This window comes from Toxorhynchites rutilus, chromosome 2 (genome assembly GCF_029784135.1).
Source record: "Toxorhynchites rutilus septentrionalis strain SRP chromosome 2, ASM2978413v1, whole genome shotgun sequence".
Lineage (NCBI taxonomy): Eukaryota > Metazoa > Arthropoda > Insecta > Diptera > Culicidae > Toxorhynchites > Toxorhynchites rutilus.
Genome location: NC_073745.1, coordinates 302577183 through 302600791, shown reverse-complemented (window position 1 = coordinate 302600791; position 23609 = coordinate 302577183). Strand labels below are relative to the sequence as shown.

Genomic DNA, 23609 nt, shown 5'->3' with positions numbered 1-23609 from the left:
CTGAGGAATTAAATCCTGAAAATTACTATTACCCCAATAATGACGAATACTATTACGCATATCAAAATTTCGAAAACCAAAGCAATGAGATTTGCTCAGAAACCCAGCCATCAGACCAACAAATTGAAACCAATAACGAAGAGAAAATCACAAATGAAATCGATGACCTAAATTTTCGACAGCAGGATGCAGAATTCAATCCAACGTAAATAATTTCATACCTTATATCGAAGTTCCTACTTCGAAAGGAGTTTTAAAATTTTTAATAGATACCGGGGCAAATAAAAACTACATAAGCACCCGACATGTTAACTTTGAAAATTGCAGACACACCGATCCAGCCATTGTCACTAATATTAACGGTTCTCATACAATTAATCGTTTTGTAGAATTCAATCCATTCATTCAAGTGCCTCAAACACAAAAATTGCAATTTTACGTTTTTGACTTTCATCCATTTTTTGATGGACTGATTGGTTACGAATCTTTACAAATGCTTCGAATCGACATTCTCACAAATACAAATGAGTTACAATTTCCTACTGGGAAAATAAAAATGAAAAGAAAATATCCGTTTGCTACTGAAATACAATTGAATCCTGAAGAAACGAAAGTAGTGAGCCTTCCAGTAACAATCAGTGAAGGAGATTTCTTCGTGAACACTGACATGAATATTTCCGATACCACATTTATTCACTCTGGAATATACAACGCCGTAAACAATCGTGCTTTCATGACTATTACTAATTACTCAAAGGAACCTACTAAAATTAACATTGAGAAACCCTTTGAATTCGAATTGAATAATTTTGAAACACAAATTCGCTCAACAACTCCAGTTCCAATAAACCGAAGACTTTTTGATCAACTAAGATTGAATCACCTCAACTCAGAAGAAAAATCGAAGCTACTGAAAATAATTGCGGAAAACCAAGATGTTTTTCTATTAGAAGGAGAAGCTTTATCATTCACTAATGCTATTAAGCATAATATTCAAACAAAAGACGATTTACCAATTTATGCCAAATCATACAGGTACCCTTTTTACCATCGAGAAGAAGTGCAGAAACAAATATCCCAGATGTTACAACAGGGTATTATAAGACACTCAGTTAGCCCGTGGACCTCTCCAGTTTGGATAGTTCCCAAGAAGCTAGACGCCTCTGGCAAAAAGAAATGGAGATTAGTGATTGACTATCGTAAACTGAACGATAAAACAATCAACGATCGGTACCCAATCCCCAACATTTCCGATATTCTCGATAAGCTTGGGAGATGTAATTATTTTTCTACTATTGATTTAGCGTCTGGTTTTCACCAGATAGAAGTCGAGAAAACAGACATTCCAAAGACGGCTTTTAGTGTCGAAAATGGACACTATGAGTTCTTACGAATGCCATTTGGACTCAAGAATGCGCCATCCACATTTCAAAGAGTGATGGACAATATTCTTAGAGAGCATATTGGTTTGCGATGTTTCATCTATATGGATGATATCATCGTTTTTTCTACAAGTTTGCAAGAACATTTAGACAATCTAAAGAAAATTTTTGATTCATTGTCTAAATATAATATGAAAATTCAGCTGGATAAGTGCGAATTTCTAAGTAAAGAAGTCGCCTTTCTGGGACATGTCGTCACATCCGAAGGTGTGAGACCCAACCCGGATAAAATCGAGTCAATTCAAAATTGGCCTTTACCTAAGAGTGATAAAGAACTTCGAGGATTTCTAGGAATACTCGGTTATTATAGAAAATTTATAAAGGACTTTGCAAAAATTGCAAAACCTTTGACTAACTCTTTGAAAAAAGGTGAAAAAATAGTTCACAATGAAGACTTCGTAAAGGCATTTGACAAATGCAAAAACATTTTGACCAGTAGTGACATCCTTCAGTACCCAGACTTCACAAAAGCTTTTATTTTGACCACTGACGCGTCTAATCACGCAATAGGTGCCGTACTTTCGCAAGGGCCAATAGGTAAAGATAGGCCAATTGCCTATGCCTCTCGTACCCTTAATAAATCCGAGGAGAACTACTCCACCATAGAAAAGGAGCTATTAGCAATAGTTTGGGGTTGCAAACATTTCAGACCATACCTTTATGGCAACAGATTTACACTTTATACTGATCACAAACCGCTCACCTACAGCCTAAACCTCAAAGAACCAAATCAAAGGCTCATTCATTGGCGGTTAAGTTTATCAGAATTTGATTTTGACATCCAATACAAACCTGGCAAACAGAATGTGGTAGCCGATGGATTGTCCAGAGTTTTCCACGAACTTAACATTAATGAAACTGATTCATCTTCCGACGATATCACCGTGCATTCAGCGAATACTGATGATTCAGAATTCATACAATGCACAGAGGCTCCCATAAATTATTTCCATAATCAAATTATACTCAAAATTGGTGAAGAAAGTACTACTTTCGAAGAAGTGTTTCCCAGAGTTTACAGGCGGACTATTACCAAAGTAATATTTGGCGTACCGTTTCTAATTAAAATGTTTAAAGAATATATGGACCCTCGACGCACAAATTGCATAATATGTCCAGAAAATCTCATAAACCAAATTCAAATAGTTTATAAAAATTATTTCAGTAGATGTCGTACTTTCAAGGTTAGAATATCACAACGCTTACTAATAGACGTGAGATCCGATGAGGAGCAAGATACTTTAATTGAGGAAACTCACGAAATTGCACATCGTGGAATTCAAGAAAATCTGGCAGTAATGAGAAGAAGATTCTATTTTCCAAAAATGAAAATTAAGATAAGGAAGTTTATCATATTATGTAATACCTGCAATCGAATGAAGTATGAGAGAAAACCGTATAAGATTCTTCTAGGCGAAACCCCTATCCCAAAGCAACCATTGGATATTATCCACATTGATGTGTTAATATCCCAACCTAATTTATTTTTATCAATTATAGACAAACTGTCTAAATTTGGATTTCTACTTCCTATTAAATCAAGAACCACAGTAGACATTAGAAAAGCTATTGTCAAATTTATTTCATTATACGGAACACCTAAAATGATAATATCTGATAATGAACCAGCATTCAAATCCATTGAAATGCGGGACATGCTAGACAAACTTCATATTCAACAGTATTTTACACCAACCAACTACAGTGAACAAAATGGAACGGTAGAACGATTCCATTCAACAATAGAAGAAATTTTCAGATGCAATAAAGACAAATATGAGAATGTCACCAATAAGGAAATGTTTCAAATATCGTGTAGCTTGTACAATAATACAATTCACAGCTCTACCAATATGAGACCTCGCGAAATATTCTACGGAATAAAAAGCGAAGAAGAACGACCTTTAGATAGAGCCCAGCTTTTGGAATACCGTGACAAAATTTATAAAGAAGCAGAGGCTAGAGCTACTGATACACAGCAGAAACAACATCAACAACAAAATGCATCTAGAGAAGACCCACCATTACTTGAAGCCGATCAAACAGTTTTTAATAGACGGCAGGGTATTAAAGCAAAAACTAAAGAATGGTTTCAACCTGTTAAAGTTGTCGAAGACAGGAACCAAACGTATGAAGACGATAAAAATAGGAAACTACATAAAGCAAAAATGCGTAGAATAAGGAAGTAATAAAATGAACTCTAATCTATTTTTCTATTTTAGGATATGGACCGCCGTCCGAACTCTCTTATTTCTCGTTTTAGTATCTGGAACTATGGGCAGGCAACCTACCATACAAATAATGGAACTTAGTCACAATCCAGGTCTGCTAGCAATAGCATCAGGTAAAAACTACATCAAAGATGGGGAACACAAAATTTACCACATCATAGATTTCGAAATTTATCACCCCACTTTGATAACGATAAAAAATATGATCGACGGAATAAAGAATATTTGCAATACATCGGAATTGAACGAAATTATCCTTTCAAAATTTAATAATCTTAACTATCTTTATCATAGCCTTCAGAATAAACCACGACCCAAAAGAGGATTATTGAATTTTGTGGGAAGCGGAATAAAATTTATCACCGGAAACTTGGATAACGAAGATTACAATGAAATTATTAAAGATTTGGAGGAGCTAAGAATTAAAGGCAATCAACTTATCAATGAAAATAACAAACAAGCCAAGATAAATTATCAATTGAATAACAGAATAGATACAATTATAAAACAAATTAATAAACAGCAAGAAATCATTGTCAAAAATTTCAATCAGGCTCGTATGGATAACACAGCAAAACAAATACAAATAATCAAAGATGTAATGAAAATCAACATGTTACTAGATAACTTAATCTCACATTTCAAGGACATAGCAGAGTCGATTCATTTAGCAAAACTTAACATTATCTCGAAACATATCCTCCACCCAGAAGAACTTTTGTTTTCAATAGAAAGATTAGAAGAAAAAGGCATAGAAATCAAAAATATAGAGCAAGCTTACGACTTCCTTGAAATATCTGCATTTTTTAATTCATCTGAACTGATATTTGTAGTCAAGATACCTTCTCTTCAAAATGTAACATATAGTAATTTGATACTAGAAACCTTACCAGTTGGAAACAAGATATTGAACATACCAGCAAACAAAGCAATGACGAGCGAGATAGGAACTTACTTCATCACGAGAGAATGTCAGCAGATCGAGCAGAACAACATTTGTAACGAAGACATGCTCCTAAACTACAGCGATGATAAATGCTTCTCAAAAATATTACGAGGATTTACTGGAAATTGTACGTTTGAAAAATATGAACGGAAAAATGAAATCAAGCTTCTAACTGATCACCATGTCGTTTTAAAATCTATGATTCCTCTGGAAATCAAAACAAACTGCGGAATTACTGATAGAAATTTATCTGGATTATTTTTGATTGAGTTTCATAACTGCAGCATCGAGGTGAACAAAACAACATTTACAAACACAGAAATAATCAGAAACGAAATTCCAATAATACTCCCTTTCGATGGTTTGAAAATCGAAGTACAAATTACCCAAAACCAGACCGCTATTGAAGATCTACACATTATCAACAGAAATCATCTGGATTCATTGGTGGAAAGCTATAAAATTCACCATTACTCATCAATGAGTTTATCTATTGTCAGTATCCTGGGAGTTATAATAATGATCGTGCTGTATTTAATAAAATCCAAAAGCATCAATATCAGAATTCTTGGAAAACCTCAACCACACGAATCTTTCTTAGATCGTTTACCAAAACCAGCAGAAAATCCCATAACAGCATCCGAAGAAGCTAAATCATCCTTAGTGAGCCGGGACGTCTCATTCTTACCAAAGGGAGAAGTTATCGCCAGGTCCACAAGTTATCGCCAGGCCCATATAATCAAACCATTAACCATACCCACGGCATAAGACGTGCTGTGACTGTAAACAACGGAACCGGATCGCAGCAGAGACCAACCGCGGAGGCATCAAATTATGCCGATTCAACATCTCTCTAAGTAATAATGATTTCCAACTCGTATTGTACCAAAAAGAAATTGAATAAAGATTCAGATTAAATTAGTGAGCCGACGAGAACAGTCGCGTTTTCCTTTTTAGCTTTAGCTTAGTTTAGTTAGTCTTTTTTTAAAAACTCCACTTCCTCACATGGGAAGTTAAGTTATATATATATATATATATATATATATATATATATATATATATATATATATATATATATATATATATATATTTGTACCGTGGAATACTGCTAAAATTCCGGAATAAAATCACACAAAACAAGAAAAAAGGTATATAAACACATTCTAAACCTTCAAAATTTAACTTGCAGAGAGGTCAGCAATCAGGATGTTTCTGTAAGAATGCTTACGACATCCAACCCTCTGATAAGCAGCTTGAGAAAACGAAAATCGAAAAATGTCCAATGCTATCACCAACTGCAATAAAATACTGCAAAATAACTCAAATTTGAGCTCTGATAGTCAGATAGAATCAAAAATCGATTTATAAATTAATATAATGCAAATAAACATCAATAGTAGATGAAGTATGAAGAAAACAGAATAAATTTGAGTAAATTGCGCTGTAAAAATTGGTATAAAAAGCATTGTTCCCGAGAGTTCCCGAGTTTCAAAAGTAGTTTGCCGTATACTCCAAACCCTGACGAACAAAATGATGTTGAGTATTGATGCACAGACGTTTTGAACACATTTTTAATGATTAAATGAATAAAAGTGACAAATTTTTGCTTTGTAACCACTGTACATCGCAATGGTGTCATACAATACTAATAGTGTCTTAAGCAAAGTTATGTATTTTCATGTTATCTAAAACTTTGTGGAACATATTCAGTTGATATAATGTAATTTTGGTATATCTTAAGTTAAAAAACTAGTTTTGAAATAGTCTCCCCAGAAAACAGTTATATCTCTGAAGAACTGATAGATCGATATTATGTATCTTCAGCAAAGTTCCATGAAATTTAAAAAACTCTACAATGTTGTTGAAGACATAACTCAAATATAAAAAGTTATTTTTTTTTAATTTTTACGGTAAGTTAGTAAGAGTTTAAATAAAGTCGTCAAATTATCTGAATCAACATTCTGAACAAATTCTCTCAAGACACCCGACCTCTAAAATGAAAGGTAAGACGAGAAAAGATTTTTGACCATCTGTTTTCAGAACGGCCCACTGTGCGCCGCTCCCTCTCGTTTTTGCTCTCGTGCATTATATTTATGAGTTTCTGGATACCAGTCAATGGATTCTAATAACGTGGCGCGTAATAAAAAACGCGTAAATATCAAAATCCGCGTGAAAAAACCGTGTAAATTTCAAAATCCGCGTTAATACCATGCATGCTACAATCATGATACAAAATCCGCGTTAATACCATGCATGCTACAATCATGATATCTGTTTCTCCTTTTATTTCTCAGCTTCTAATTAGTGATACAATGAAAACTTATTTCGTGAAAAGTCACATCAATACGCACACTGATTTTTTACGTGTCGCGTAAAAAAACCGCGTAAATTTCTAAAACCACGTAAAAAAAGTCGCGTGAAAAGCGACTTCAGTGTAGTACATTCGGGAAGATGTTGCATTCGGGTAAATGTCGGATTTTGGTATTTTTATTCCTTCGAGTAAAAGTGACACAATCGTTTTTGGCATGTTTGAAATGAAGTAGCAGTAGAAGTAAAACTGCTAATAAAGGTGCTGCCCCACGGATGCTATTTCTAGTATATAGTGAGCTATGTGATAGAAAACTAAGGCATCGTAGAAACACTAAAACTATGAGGTGATAGTTAATAGTTATGACATGCAAGTAATAGTTTTTAGCTATAACATAGAGAATATAATTGCTATACTTGCATGAATGTAACAAAGAGCATAAGATTTAGCATAAAATCATTTTGAACGATCAACTAAAACTCATCAAAATAAACATTCCGAGTAGACTTCACCTTCGACCATGGCTATTGGTGAAAAGATACACAATTTCGTATTGACTTGATGAACAAAGCCGATGATTGGAAGACAGATTACAAACAGAAAGAACCAACATCTTAGCACCAAGATAAACACAATTAGTAGAAGGATTATTTACAATAGTACTGCATTTCGTAACGAAAATTTACAGCGTTCACCGGAATGGAGCATTGAAGATATTAAAAATTAATGACGCGAAGAGAAATGTACGTTGTTACGTGACTGTGCTGTGTTGTAGCACAGAGGCGTTATTCTCACAGAATATGTGTAACTAGATTGAGGATGGGGTTTTCCAAGCAAACTGAAGCTGCGGACCTTCTTAATTATGTGTTATGCGCATCGAACCGTTGCTTTCGAGTCACGTCATACTAATCGGACGCTGCTCATACCTTCTCTGGTTTTTTTCCCAAAAATTCTGAATGCGGGGATTTTTTTTTTTGAATGTTTTCATTATCAAAGGTCTCATGCTCGAAGGCAGTCATTTTTAGAAATATGATGATCGACAAAGTTATTAAACACTTATATATATCTTAAAACACCCCGTTCGATATTTTTCGATGAATTCATTCTGAATATTGTTTTAACCAACAAATTCTGCAAAATCTCATTCTGCTCGATGCTCTTCGACATCAAACTGCTATCGTGCAATTTTATTTCATGGATCTTCCAAATGCATTGACAATTGAAGATCAAACATAATGTTGTGGGGAGGCCCAAATTTGGTTAACTAAAATAATAGAATGAATGATGAATTTTTGTAAGCAAAATAAAGAAAACCTCTAAAACATCACTGGCATAAACAAATTTTGACTTGTTAATTTTACTTGTTTTCTGGCTAATTCAGCGTGTTTTTCTTACTAGAAATGCATGTGAATTTTAATCATGGAACTTTCCCATCCCCCCGGGAGGAAAGTTCGGTCTTTCTGATGTAAAAATAGCATTTAAAATAGCAAAAAAAAAATGCAAATGTGGATAAATCGGTTCCGTATCCTTGCATGAGCTTACGCTGAGTCATGGGGGTTGGAGTCTAGGTACACACAAAAATGAAACTGTTTGGAAAGCTAATATTTACTTTCGTTTTATTTCGATTATTTTTTGAGAATCCGCAAACCTCAATCTGACAAAGAATCAGTCAAAAGTCGAAACAAATATAAGCCCAACTTCGTTTTACCGTGTAACCACCCATTTTCCGCCGAAGTAAACGCTGCAGTGAAATGCAATTTTCACAGTGTTCAAGGAGCAATTTGCCTGCCACGCTTGACTGAACTGTGTAAATGTAACCATCTTCTTCTTTCTTTGTTTTTAAGAGGCTTTAAACTTTGCAGTTCATTCGCCTCTAAGGATGTAACCATCTATTCTTCTTCTGATTATATTGGAGCATCGAGCAGACGACGGTAGTGTTGTGGTTTTTTAGGTTAATGTTTTCAGTTCAGTTGTCTCTCGTTCAATTATTCCCAGCATACCGTTATCCTGCATATAATTAATTATGTGAATTTCTCTGAGCATCTGAACAAAGAATACGGGCTGAATGATGAAGTGAAATTAATTCAATGATACACATTCTCAGGTTATATCCAGTGAAAATATTGACATTGAGACTGTGGATATAGAGTATCAAAGTATCCATTTCACTTTTATCAAATTATCTTTATAACCAGAAGCTTGACAATAACTGCACCAAGGATAAGCATTGCAAATTTCTGAATTGTTTGTTTGTTTACCTTATATCTTGTATGGAAACGTAACTAGAGCACCTGACAATACTGAACTGTATCGAATGTTGTTCGTTGCATCCTTCGCATGTCAGAATGGGTTATGTCATTGCGTGGCCTGATCTCTCAGTCCGTTGTGGCAGAACCACATCAGTGAAGCTCTGAAACCACAGGCTGACACTTTTGGAAAACCATCAACATGTGACACAATTGGTGGATGGGAAGCGTTGCACACGATGCACAGTGCGTTGAGTCGTAGACAAAAACCAATATTTATGTTTTTTCGGGTATTCAATGCACTCATACTTGTTTATGTATGCCTAAAACTATGTAAACATGTATTGGTAAGTCAGATAAAGTATCACAATTACTAATAAAAGCAGCTGAACTGTCAATTACTGGTAAGATGGTTGCATGCGAAGGTTTTTTCCGTGAAATTTCAAACGGAATTTAATTCGTTTTTAACCCTCCTGTACTCGCGAGCAAAATCATAACACGTATACTCGCGCACGGTGTCGCAGACCGAAAATTGAACTTCTCTGTAATGTTGCCATTATGTATTTTTCAGGCTTTATTGGAATTTATTTGAAGAAAAGGGTTTGATTGAATGAAAAAACTCCAAAAAATATGTTTTCTTCGTCTTTATTATGTTTTCATAGTCATCTAATTCAGCCTCCTCAAAACAGAGTAAATTTTGATACTCCAACACAAATAACAAAAATCAAATTTTTCACTGTTATTAATAAAAAGTAAGCAACTGAGTATAATTCATGGAAGTATAAAGAGCTATAAAATAACATCAAAACGAATTAATCGATTGTGGTTTCAATGGAGTAAGAATCAGAACATAGCATAACTGCATGCTCGAAACAAACAAATTCTTTACATTTCATGCAGTTGTTGCGTGTTTGTATAACAACCTTCTAGATAATTACCAGAAGGTTCTGCAATATAAAGTTTGCATATTTCTAATATTCTTTGTCTCCGTATTCTTGGTAAACTAAGAAGTAATGCCTTTTTTTAGATGGGGCTATATAAAATGATGATATAAAAGGATTTCTAGGAACTTGATATAAAAGGATTTTCTAGGAACGTCTTGGACATAACCTCCTATAATTTTTTTTTCAATAGATTTCGATATCTCGTTCTATAAATTTTATGGTGACTGCTTGAAATCGACAACTTTCCCCAACGTGTATAGGATACGTGATTCAAATGACTGGATAATGTTTATGATCGAATTTGAAAGTTCATCATTCATACAAAATTTATAATTTGATTAATGAAAAGGTGAATCTATATATCTTCTTCATAATATATATAAAAATATAAAAATATATAAGGTCTTTCTGATTAAACGCTCACGCAACAAATTTTAATAACTTCTACAAAAGTGAACCGATTTTTATTAAAAAAAAAAAACGAAAATCAAGCTTATTTTAGGACATTTTCGATATGACCACCCCTTTTTTCAATAACGCGTTTTAAATGGTGAACTAAATTCTTCATGCACAAATCTAACATTACGACTTCGATGCTGTTGGAAATCCGAGTTATTTCTTCTTTAAGTTCCTCCAAATTTTGTGGCTTATTAACATAGCAACGGTCCTTCACGTACCCCCAGAGGAAGTAATCGACGACGAGACATGTTGAAATTATTACCACAAGAGGATAAAGTTTCATTAGGCCTTCGGTTGCTCGAGTAATACGATTTCACTAAAAATACACGTTATTGTAAATTGTACATCTAACAACCGATCATACTGAACGAGTAGCCGAATATTATCGTCCCGAAGTGCGCAATGCAGTGTTACCATCGACGGAGCGAAAAAAAAAATTATAAGGAGCTATTCGATTTTTTTTTTGCGTAAGCGTTTAATCTGAAAGACCTTGTAGCACGCAACGCCGCACAGTGGGGCCGTTCTGAAAAAAGACGGTCAAAAATCTTTTCTCGTCTTACCTTTCATTTTAGAGGTTGGGTGTCTTGAGAGAAATAGTTCAGAATATTGATTCAGATAATTTGACGACTTTATTCAAACTCTTACTAACTAACAGTAAAAATTAAAAAAAAATACTTTTTATACTTACGAGATATTTGAGTTATGTCTTCAGCAACATTGTACAGCTATAAATTTCATGAAACTTTGCTGAAGATACATAATATCGATCTATCAGTTTTTCAGAGATATAACTGTTTTTCTGGGGAGACTATTTCAAAACAAGTTTTTTAACTTAAGTTATACCTAAATTAAATTATATCAACTCAATATGTTCCACAAAGTTTTAGATAACATGAAAATACATAACTTTGCTTAAGACACTATTAGTGTTGTATGACACCATTGCGATGTACAGTGGTTACAAAGCAAAAATTTGTCACTTTTATTCATTAAATCATTCAAAACTGTGTTCAAAATGTCTGTGCATCAATACTCAACATCATTTTGTTCGTCAGGGTTTGGAGTATACGGTAAACTACTTTTGGAACTCGGGAACTCTCGGTAACATCGCTTTTTATACCAATTTTGACAGCACAATTTACTCTATTTTATTCTGTTTTCTCCATATTTCATCTACTATTGGTGTTTATTTGTATTACATTAATTTATAAATCAATTTTTGACTTATACAAGTTTGAGTTATAAAATTTTATTTTATTTTATAACTTATTTATATTTTGACATTTTTTTAGTAAAATTCTAAAAAAAATATCGAAATTATATATATATATATATATATATATATATATATATATATATATATATATATATATATATATATATATATATATATATATATATATATATATATATATATTTGTACCGTGGAATACTGCATCACACAAAACAAGAAAAGGTATATAAACACATTCTAAACCTTCAAAATTTAACTTGCAGAGAGGTCAGCAATCAGGATGTTTCTGTAAGAATGCTTACGACATCCAACCCTCTGATAAGCAGCTTGAGAAAACGAAAATCGAAAAATATCCAATGCTATCACCAACTGCAATAAAATACTGCAAAATAACTCAAATTTGAGCTCTGATAGTCAGATAGAATCAAAAATCGATTTATAAATTAATATAATGCAAATAAACATCAATAGTAGATGAAGTATGAAGAAAACAGAATAAATTTGAGTAAATTGCGCTGTAAAAATTGGTATAAAAAGTATTGTTCCCGAGAGTTCCCGAGTTCCAAAAGTAGTTTGCCGTATACTCCAAACCCTGACGAATTTGGAAGTTGGGTCTATTCATATAATTGACTTGACGAGTTCTCATGGAGTGGTCAACCTCCATCGGTACCGGTCTCGGTTGTTGATCGTTGGGTCTTTGTACATACGCGTCCCTTTGGGGGTTCGGTAAGTTGAAGCGTGGTTGATTGAAAGATTGTGAGTGATGAGCTCTTGGAGGTGGATGGAAAGGTGGTTGCAATGCTCTAGGTTGTGGTTGAAATGCTCAATGTTGTGGTTGGAATTGTCTATGTGGTGGTTGGAATGGCCTAGAATGTTGCTGTGATGATCTAGGGTATTGTTGGAATAAATTTGGGATCGAATTGTTGGGTCTTGGTGGAATTGGGGGTGCAGCTTTAAAAGGGTTTCTAACATAATTATAATTTCCTTCCTCGAGGCAGAGTCGTAACGCTTCCTTTAGTGTTTTTGGACATTGCGCTCTTATGATTGGTCCAAGTGGATCCTTTAATCCTGCCAAAAATACTTTTAGACCTAATTCTTGATAAAATGAATTTTTCGCTGCTTTCACGTCAGCATTATTTTCGTTCAAATTGAGAAGATTCACTAGCAGTGAAATTGAATGAGAAATCCGACTATAAAATTCTTCTACGGTAGTGCTCTGGTTCGATTTAAATAAATCCCGCGTGAGGGAAATTTCGTCACGCTTATCGCTATAATGTGTAATCAATGTGTTTTTAATATCGTCCCAATCTGTCGAGGTGCCGTAAATTTCCAGAACGGTATTGGCATCTCCTATTATTTTTCTACGGATGGCTTGCATCCAGACTTGAAATATAGGGGAATTTCTAGCTTCGGCCAGAAGTGGAATTAAATTGTCGATGCATTTGATGAAACTGTGCAGTTTCACTGGGTTTCCATCGAAACAAGCGATGTCCCTTATGATTTGTGGTGTTTGCAAAGATTTTATGATTGTTTCTGTTCTGGCAAAATTGTTGGCAACATCGTTTTGAACGTTCACAGGTTCAGGTTGATGTTGAATAATTTGTGCTGCTTGCGGAGCAACAATTTGTGGGGCGGCATGTTGAGCAGCGCGTACTGCTTCAACGGCGCCTTGTATCTCAAGCTGAAGCTGTTGAATTTGATCATCTCGGTCCATGATGGCTTGTTGCAATTCTGCAATATGCGCATCCATTTTTACTTTAATTAATTCCGCACTTGATAAAAGTAAATAATCAAATCACTATTTTACGGTGTACTTATTGTTCTTTTGAAAGTATTTTATTTCACTTATATCTCATATTTATTTAATAGAATAAACTCTTTAATTATTTTGGCACTTGATAGATAGTTAAATCGTAATTGAGTGATTGGTATGTATTGTTTTATTTCACTTTTATTTTTCTTATTTATTTAGTAGAATAAAATAAAATTCTTACCTTAGAAAAAGAAATGGTCCCATATCCTTTGGGTTCTTTTTATGTAGAAGCAGGTCGTTAGCTCCGTGATGTGTCAGCTGCTGCGTTTTGTATCTGATATGCACTCAGGGAACACTTTCACTAAACACTCAACACGGGGCGCTAACTAATCCTACCGACTGCGCCACTTAACTTCCCATGTGAGGAAGTGGAGTTTTTAAAAAAAGACTAACTAAACTAAGCTAAAGCTAAAAAGGAAAACGCGACTGTTCTCGTCGGCTCACTAATTTAATCTGAATCTTTATTCAATTTCTTTTTGGTACAATACGAGTTGGAAATCATTATTACTTAGAGAGATGTTGAATCGGCATAATTTGATGCCTCCGCGGTTGGTCTCTGCTGCGATCCGGTTCCGTTGTTTACAGTCACAGCACGTCTTATGCCGTGGGTATGGTTAATGGTTTGATTATATGGGCCTGGCGATATATATATATATATATATATATATATATATATATATATATATATATATATATATATATATATATATATATATATATATATATATATATATATTATAAAATTTCGTTATTTTTTTTAGAATTTTACTAAAAAAATGTCAAAATATAAATAAGTTATAAAATTAAATAAAATTTTATAACTCAAACTTGTATAAGTCAAAAATTGATTTATAAATTAATATAATACAAATAAACACCAATAGTAGATGAAGTATGGAGAAAACAGAATAAAATAGAGTAAATTGTGCTGTCAAAATTGGTATAAAAAGCGATGTTACCGAGAGTTCCCGAGTTCCAAAAGTAGTTTACCGTATACTCCAAACCCTGACGAACAAAATGATGTTGAGTATTGATGCACAGACATTTTGAACACATTTTTGAATGATTTAATGAATAAAAGTGACAAATTTTTGCTTTATAACCACTGTACATCGCAATGGTGTCATACAACACTAATAGTGTCTTAAGCAAAGTTATGTATTTTCATGTTATCTAAAACTTTGTGGAACATATTGAGTTGATATAATTTAATTTAGGTATAACTTAAGTTAAAAAACTTGTTTTGAAATAGTCTCCCCAGAAAAACAGTTATATCTCTGAAAAACTGATAGATCGATATTATGTATCTTCAGCAAAGTTTCATGAAATTTATAGCTGTACAATGTTGCTGAAGACATAACTCAAATATCTCGTAAGTATAAAAAGTATTTTTTTTTTAATTTTTACTGTTAGTTAGTAAGAGTTTGAATAAAGTCGTCAAATTATCTGAATCAATATTCTGAACTATTTCTCTCAAGACACCCAACCTCTAAAATGAAAGGTAAGACGAGAAAAGATTTTTGACCGTCTTTTTTCAGAACGGCCCCACTGTGCGGCGTTGCGTGCTACAAGGTCTTTCAGATTAAACGCTTACGCAAAAAAAAAATCGAATAGCTCCTTATAATTTTTTTTTTCGCTCCGTCGATGGTAACACTGCATTGCGCACTTCGGGACGATAATATTCGGCTACTCGTTCAGTATGATCGGTTGTTAGATGTACAATTTACAATAACGTGTATTTTTAGTGAAATCGTATTACTCGAGCAACCGAAGGCCTAATGAAACTTTATCCTCTTGTGGTAATAATTTCAACATGTCTCGTCGTCGATTACTTCCTCTGGGGGTACGTGAAGGACCGTTGCTATGTTAATAAGCCACAAAATTTGGAGGAACTTAAAGAAGAAATAACTCGGATTTCCAACAGCATCGAAGTCGTAATGTTAGATTTGTGCATGAAGAATTTAGTTCACCATTTAAAACGCGTTATTGAAAAAAGGGGTGGTCATATCGAAAATGTCCTAAAATAAGCTTGATTTTCGTTTTTTTTTTTTAATAAAAATCGGTTCACTTTTGTAGAAGTTATTAAAATTTGTTGCGTGAGCGTTTAATCAGAAAGACCTTATATATTTTTATATTTTTATATATATTATGAAGAAGATATATAGATTCACCTTTTCATTAATCAAATTATAAATTTTGTATGAATGATGAACTTTCAAATTCGATCATAAACATTATCCAGTCATTTGAATCACGTATCCTATACACGTTGGGGAAAGTTGTCGATTTCAAGCAGTCACCATAAAATTTATAGAACGAGATATCGAAATCTATTGAAAAAAAAATTATAGGAGGTTATGTCCAAGACACGACCGCATTGTTGACGTAGAACTACGCTGTTATTTATTATATGTCGCTTGTTTATAAATTCGGATATTATTTTATAATGCTGTGAAATTTTACAAGTTTTTTACAAGTTTAGTAGAATGGTTTGATCGCCCTGAAATGGTTTATTTATTGTAGAATCAATTCTCGATAATTGATTGATGGTTTATTCTCGCCCTCGCAGAACAATACACTAGCCCTATCGTATGTTGCAATTTTTTTCATGTCAATGCATTGAAAATTTACCTCGAGCGCTATTCCGGTGGCCTTTTTTGCAATTGACATAGACTCAGCTACAGTCGATTGTATACATGTTGCACTAGGACTATTATTACACATCTTATACCTACATCAATACATCTTTGGCGCCGTATGGAAACAAAATCAATGACAATAATTGCAAGCATCAAATATCATGCTACCTGTTATTAAGTATTGCCTCAGTGGAATCGCACCTCTAGGTATCATTCGTACAACGTCAATCAAGCGCCAAACAAGCGTTTGCCATAGCATGCATACATAGCCATACATTGGTGGCCCAAAGCTACTAGAAATATGAACATTTCTCATCATTTTGCGCTATTCTCAAAAGAAACGCTTCTGTTAATATTACTGGCCTCGAAAAAACTTGCATTACTTTCTCATGCTTAAGATAAGCGCACCTGTCATCCTTAGTGAAGAAAGTTTTGCTACTGGCGAGCGAAACCAAATCACATACAATTCCAGAACGACATTTACTTTCATGGTGAGCCGACGATAGCCTAGCTTGATGATTCCCCATACAATTGTGTAGCTCAAAACATTAATCCAATTACGTCAGTTTGATGCAATGATTGCAATGCCAGAGACATCAGCGAGTGAGTAACTTGGTCGCGTCCACAGCTTAGTCCGAAACGAAGACATGTGATGGCGCAAAACAGGGAACAACAAGCGATGTTTATTGCTTCGTATCTAGAACGATACTGAACGTTTGCCTTCCCTTTCCTTGTTGAATTAAAGAGACTTTCTACTTCTTTAGTTCATTCGTCTTTAGCCTTCAAAAAGGTCCTTGGAAAACTCTACTCTTTCCTCTTATTACTCCTTCGCTCCAATTGCCTTGAGAAAGGCACTCGATCCCTCGTTGTCCAGCTCGCCCAGCAACGGTGTTGTCCAGTCGGTGTCCTCACGAAGAATGAAAGTTTGCCTCACCGAGATCCACTGTTTACACTCTAGATAAATATTACCCTTCGTTCTTCTTCTTTTTCTTTATTCAAAGAGACTTTAAATCTTACGATTACCTCTAAGTTGCTCGTTATTGACAGCTCTGTTCGAGAAAGCACACGAATGGACAGAACAAATGTACGGAGAAATGAGATTGCTTCCAATTTTCAGCAATTTAAACCATATATAGACTATGGGATAGTAATGTATAGCATATAAAACAAATCTTAGAAAATTTCCGATTCGATTGATTTGCAAATCGTTACAATCCGTTCGCCGCAAAAATAATTATTAACGTTAACATTATTTCATAAAAACGTGACCTGTTTTCTGATTTGGCACCCTTCATGAAAGACGTAGTTCTACGTCAAAAGATAATCGAAAAGAATTCCCCAAAAAACTGCCAAAAAATTCCGAAAAAAGAAAAAATCTCTTGACGTAAATAACACTCAGGCGCATAATATGTTGAATTATATTTGAGCGTGAAGCAATGAGGATTTTTAATATTAAACTATTATTGATACAACTTTAGAGAAGAGAAAATTAGTTGATTAACTTGCGTGATAAACATGACAACAAGTAAAGATAAAAATATACGCTATTCAAATGCATCGCATTGTTAATCCTGGAACGTCCACCAGATAGGGGAAGTGGTGGCATAGTGGTCACCCTCAGGAATGTGTCCATTTCCAGCGTCCACGTACCGTTTCAATTCTCGTTTTTCGAAGAATATTATAGTTCTTATTGTTGTTCAATATAGCAAACGGCTTTTACTATAAAAATTCGAAATATTACATTTTTCATCATTAGAAAAAAGGCGAAAAAACGGACATTTGGTTTGCTTGAAGGCTAAGTGGTAACTCGTACATATCAAGCTAAATAGGATAGATTTATACGTTTTTTCGTCCAAGTTTGTTCGAATCATATTTGATATAGTAAGTACATGTATGAAATAAGCTTGGTCTATTCACCTAGAGTCTCAATTTAAATTTTCTCATGCATACAAAAACGTAGTAAGAAACACAGAAAGTTCCGCATAATGAAGCTTGGTTTAGTTGGAGTGGCATATTTTTCTAGAATCAAAGCCACAAAAGGAACCTCTTCAAGAGCAGAATGTGATGAGGTATATCAGCTTTAGTAAACAGAACATTGTAAGTCGTTATTCACCTATGACCACTTTACCCCCAAACACCAAAGTAATTTTTATGCTTATTTATCGCTAAGATTAAACAAAATGTCTGTTCATCTCTCCTAGAATCTCCTAGAAAATTGTACAACATATCAAATTGAGTAAACTAAATTTCACGAGAAATTCCTTAGATACGATGCACACAGAACTACGGCCGAATAGCTATCGAGAGAGCGATTTTTGTTTTTATTTATATTTTGACATGCAACAGCTCCACTGAAGCATAAAATTCTTCAAACATAAGGGAACTATCAATACGACATCTACAGTCAATAGTTATACTACCAAACAAGTGACCAATTTGCCCCCACTACTCCTATGATAATTTTTGAATCAGTGCAACAGATCTGACTTTTCCTCCGGATGTATACTTGAATAAATATGTTTCAGTTTACACTTAAAAATGTTGGCCAGAAATCGGCAGTCCCATGTGGAAAATTAATTCGTTTTTGTTGAAGAAATATTCTACAACTCTCGTAAACACTGTTTCCACAGTCCGATGTTTATTCGGAAGCTTTCCTCCGACTTGCCGAAAACATCCCAGTGGTAATAATTTACACAGAGTGCTGGTGAATAAATTCTCGGATTCTCATCACGTAGTATTTCTACTTTTGCATGAATCAACATAACTAACCAACCGTGGAGCTTAGTGGGTAGCTCCCAATGCGTATCCGCCACTGTCACGAAGAACGTCATAACCGGGAGACCATTTGTGGAATAATTACGGCCGGTTGCTGTGTGTTGAGAGGAGGAAAACCACCGCAAAATAAAACATGCCGGCAGCAGCAGCCCTATTTACTGGTTTCTCAACGGGCGCGCAGTGCCATTTGAGAATGGAATATCATCCATTGTTTTAGCGCATGAATAGTTTTCAAGCGCCACAACCTAGAGATTGTGAACAAATGGCCCTAATGTCGGGAATTGAAGTCGAACAAAACGGAACCACGTTTTGGGGTAAATAGCTGGTGCATATGTTCGCTGGAGCTAGAGAGGTCATAATACATGATTTCCTGCTGCGAAACAATGGTTTAGATACTGTGCATTTGTGTGATGGCAGCTATGAATGTTCTTTGTGAGCATTTTTCTAATTGTAGAAAGCATGACAATTTTTCTCCGAGGGATTTATTTTCGTAGTACAGGTCGAACTCGATTATCCGGAGTATTGATTTTTTTTCACTCCGGATAATCGAATCCTAAAAAAAACAAATTTTCTCTCGGTAAACGTAATATAATTATGATTTGCACTTATTTATTAAACGGTTTTATCTAGCTTGACCCGTTTGCATGTTTGTGAGTTTGTAACTTTAAAACATTGTCTGTAGCGCTGTACCACATTAATAGAAATTTAACCCCCTTCCCGTTGAGCAATTGATCTGAAATTCAAAAAAATCTTTATCTCTGGTGCCATTATAAAACTACGTATTCCATGATCTTGAAAATCCAGGATAGCGGCCGCAACAAAATGACGGATTTTATATTTTCTCAAAACCCCACCATTATGGATATCAAATGAAAGGGATTGACTAGTAGAACATAGTTAGAACATAGAACATAGTTTCTCGTTTCTACGGAAGGTGCTGATGGATCTTTCTTCATTTACCAGTTTTACATTCAGCTTTTCCAGGGCCTCGAGCAAGCTAAATCCCCTTGCATTGGTTAGTCTGCTCCCCCACTTCACTGTCCAAGCATTGAAATCCCCACCGATAACAACGGGGTTCCGTCCGATAAGCTGTTCTGTCAAATTAAAGAACATCCTGTCAAATTGCTTCTTGATTCTGAAAAATTCAAATTTGGCCGTCGCTAAAAAATGGCTGAATGACTTGACATGAAGAACACAAAACATAATAAACAACATAAATTCAAAAAGGGCGCCACCACTAAATGGTCGACTATGTATTTTTTGCAATCCCCTCAATATCGGTATCAAATGAAATGATTTGACTAATAGAATACAGTACATCATGAAAAAATTCCGAAGAAAATTAGGTAAGAAATAAACGTAGGGTTTCCATTATCCACAGTTAGTTGTTTCATCATATATTCCTTCGGGGGTCTTCGTAGCCACTTGGTGACGTGTTCGCTTACCAAGCGATCGATCGTGAGTTCAAACTCAGGGCCCTCAATTGACCATCTTTGTGTTGTTATAGAATAACTACGTCCACTCAACCATCATCAGCGATGGAAATCGATCCACGGTGGAACAAAGATCGATTCATCCATACAACTGCTCTGCAAGAAACATCGGGCTGCTGTTCTATAAATAACCCAACAATGATCAATATCAACTGTCTCCGCTGTCCAGTCTACTGCACAATGGAAGAACAGAAAGAATACCCTTACGCCTAAATGGCTACTACTGTGTAATTTACCATAGTGTAATGGAACAAAAAACTTAACGCCTAAATGGCTACTACTAACTACTGTGTAATTTACCATTTATAGAAACATAAACATATGTACATGTACACGATTAAACCCCGGCTCTGTTACAACTAAAATGCTAATGAGCCTAATAAATAAATAAATGGGATAAAAAAATCATATATCCCACGATTTTTTTTTTAGTCTAATCATTTCCCTAGATCAGGGGTTCTCAAACTGTTTTAGGCCAGAGACCCCTTTTCAAGAATTAAGTGATACCAAAGACCCCAATAGCCAAATTTCTTTAAAAATCTGTAGTTTTTTCTTATTCATACCTAATACTTACCAATTTAAAAACATTGCGGTTGATGAAATTAAAAAACTTAACCTTATTTTCTTTTTAAAATTCAACAAAATAAATATATACATGAAATTCAGTAATTATCAAGTGTTACTAATAATTTTTAAATACACATTACATACAAATACTTAAGTAGGTAATTAATTTTTGAAACTAACTTGAAAATCACAAAGCGAAGATTAAAATATATTCTGGAAAAACGAAATCCTACGTCAAAAACTATGGATGGGTTATACCTAAAATACAACCGCAAGGTTGACCTAGGGCTACCGTTGGCTTGGTAGATATTTGAGTGTATTGGTTAAATTATTGATTAAACCAGTGATTAAATCAAACAATTTCCGAATTCAGATGCGAACCAATCCCAATATTGGTCAATTCATGTATTGTGAAAAGATTACTTTCTTTGTTGCAAGTCGTATGGTATGATGCCTTGTTCATTTCATTCATTTCTCATGGACTTCCAAAATATGTGAACGAAAGAATGGCTAAACGATCAATTTATTTTACATTTCCCTCTGAATTTATTGCATCTCCCAAGTGTACGTACTTCATGAACCGCAAATTTGCTTGATTTGTTGAACTTCAAGCACTCATTTTTTATCTTGACATGTCAGTTGAACGCGTTCAATCGATGTTATCGTAGCAAATTGTTATCAGAATTTTGCCAAACGGTATACGTAGAAGTTCAATTAGCTGAAGAGTACTACGTTTAATTTGATGAATCCTATGAATAAATCTTATTTTGCAAACAACTTGCAATATTTAGGTTGTTATGTTTGTTTGAACTTAAATTTGATCATGGCTCCATTCGTTCTACTAAAATATTAGTCATTATTGTAAAAAATTGCTTCACGTAATATAACTTATACAGTATCATGAAAGTTTCAAATAAGAACAAGTGTTAATTAATAGGGGTCGATTTTTAGACCTCGTCGACCCCTAAAATCAATTTTCGTTTGTGGCGACCCCTTGGAAGACCACTTTGAGAAACCCTGCCCTAGATTAATGAAGGAACGGATGTGATAACTACTAACTGCTACTTGCCTAATTATTATGTAGGTTTTAGTACCGTTCCGAATCATATTTCGGAGGCATATGATGCAGAAAACAGATCTAAACTTTACGCACAAGTATTATTTGGTTGATAATTTTTATAAATTAGTTCAATATGTATTTAAGCTTTCTATTTTGGTACCTATTTGATTGAAAACATAAGAAAATCATCGAATAAAATGCTTTTCAAATGAAGCGAATAAGAATCTAACTTCGGACACTAAATCAAACTTCGGACAGATTGAATTCAAATTTCGGACACCTTATTTCGTAATTTTTTGGGCGAAAATTACATTACGCTTGATTATATTTTATAGTCAACTGCGAAACATTTACCAAGCAATCATAGTAAACTGTTAACGATAATGAGTACTGATGAAACACGGGAGAAATTTAAAAATTTATGAACGAGTAAATTCTACGTGCTCACGCTAAACAAACGTCAAACACAAACGATAATGAGTAGTGGTGTTGAATTTTTTCCTGCTATGTAATAATTCAAATGTAATTCTCAAATGAAGTGATAGTGAAACCAAGGGATTACTCTACAGAAGCAATTGTGATATTATTTTTACAGTTATATCATCAGTGCATGAAGCATTTCAAGATATTAGCTCAAAGTGTCCGAAATATGATGTTGTCCGAAATACGATTCAGAACGGTACATTAAACCGTTTAACACAAAAAGTTTTTTTATTTATTTTATTTTCTAGTTTTTAGTAAATTTTCTGTATCATTTGCAGTGGCGTGGACAGAGTCGGGCGGAGGGGGCGGACCGCCCTCGGGTACACGATTTTGAGGGTGCAGAATGAACCGAATTTGTATGAATAAACTGAATAAACTTGGTTGATTCCTTTTCTGACGGCGGGATGAGGGGTCGACTCTTCCGCCCCGGGTGCGAAAGCTTCACTCGACGCCACTGATCATTAGTATACTTCTCTACAATAAAACCATTCAACTTTTTTTAAAATGTCTATTTCTTATCCAACTTTCTTCGGAATATTTTGATGATTTGCTGTATGCTGTTAGTCAACTCATTTCATTTGATACCAGTATTATAATGACAATAGAATCAAAGGTATGTTCCGAATTTCAGATCAATCCGTGATCAGAAATGGGGTCAAATTTCAATTAATGTGAGACAACCCTACAGACACTCAAACATACATATAAACAGGGCAAGCTGAAATAAACCATTGAAAAGTACAAGGAAGTCGCTTTTTACGCGGGAGATATGTGCCGCCTAAACAAAAACCGCGTGAATTCCAAAATCCGCGTAAAAATAAACCGGGTATTTTAAATAATCCGTGTGAAAATCTAACAAACAATGAATTAATAGTTTAAAATGCAACCCATATTCTAACAATTGATTAACTGATTTATTTTTTTTTCATGTTACAATCATTTTCCCCCTGCGTCCATTATTTTGAAGTA

The 23609-nt window shown here is 34.4% G+C and overlaps 1 protein-coding gene across 2 annotated transcripts in view; it reads left to right on the top strand.

Moving 5' to 3' along the window:
• The window catches only part of LOC129768828 (opsin Rh4), a 276388-nt gene that overhangs the window by 80013 nt on the left and 172766 nt on the right, over positions 1-23609 (top strand). The window lies entirely within an intron of this gene.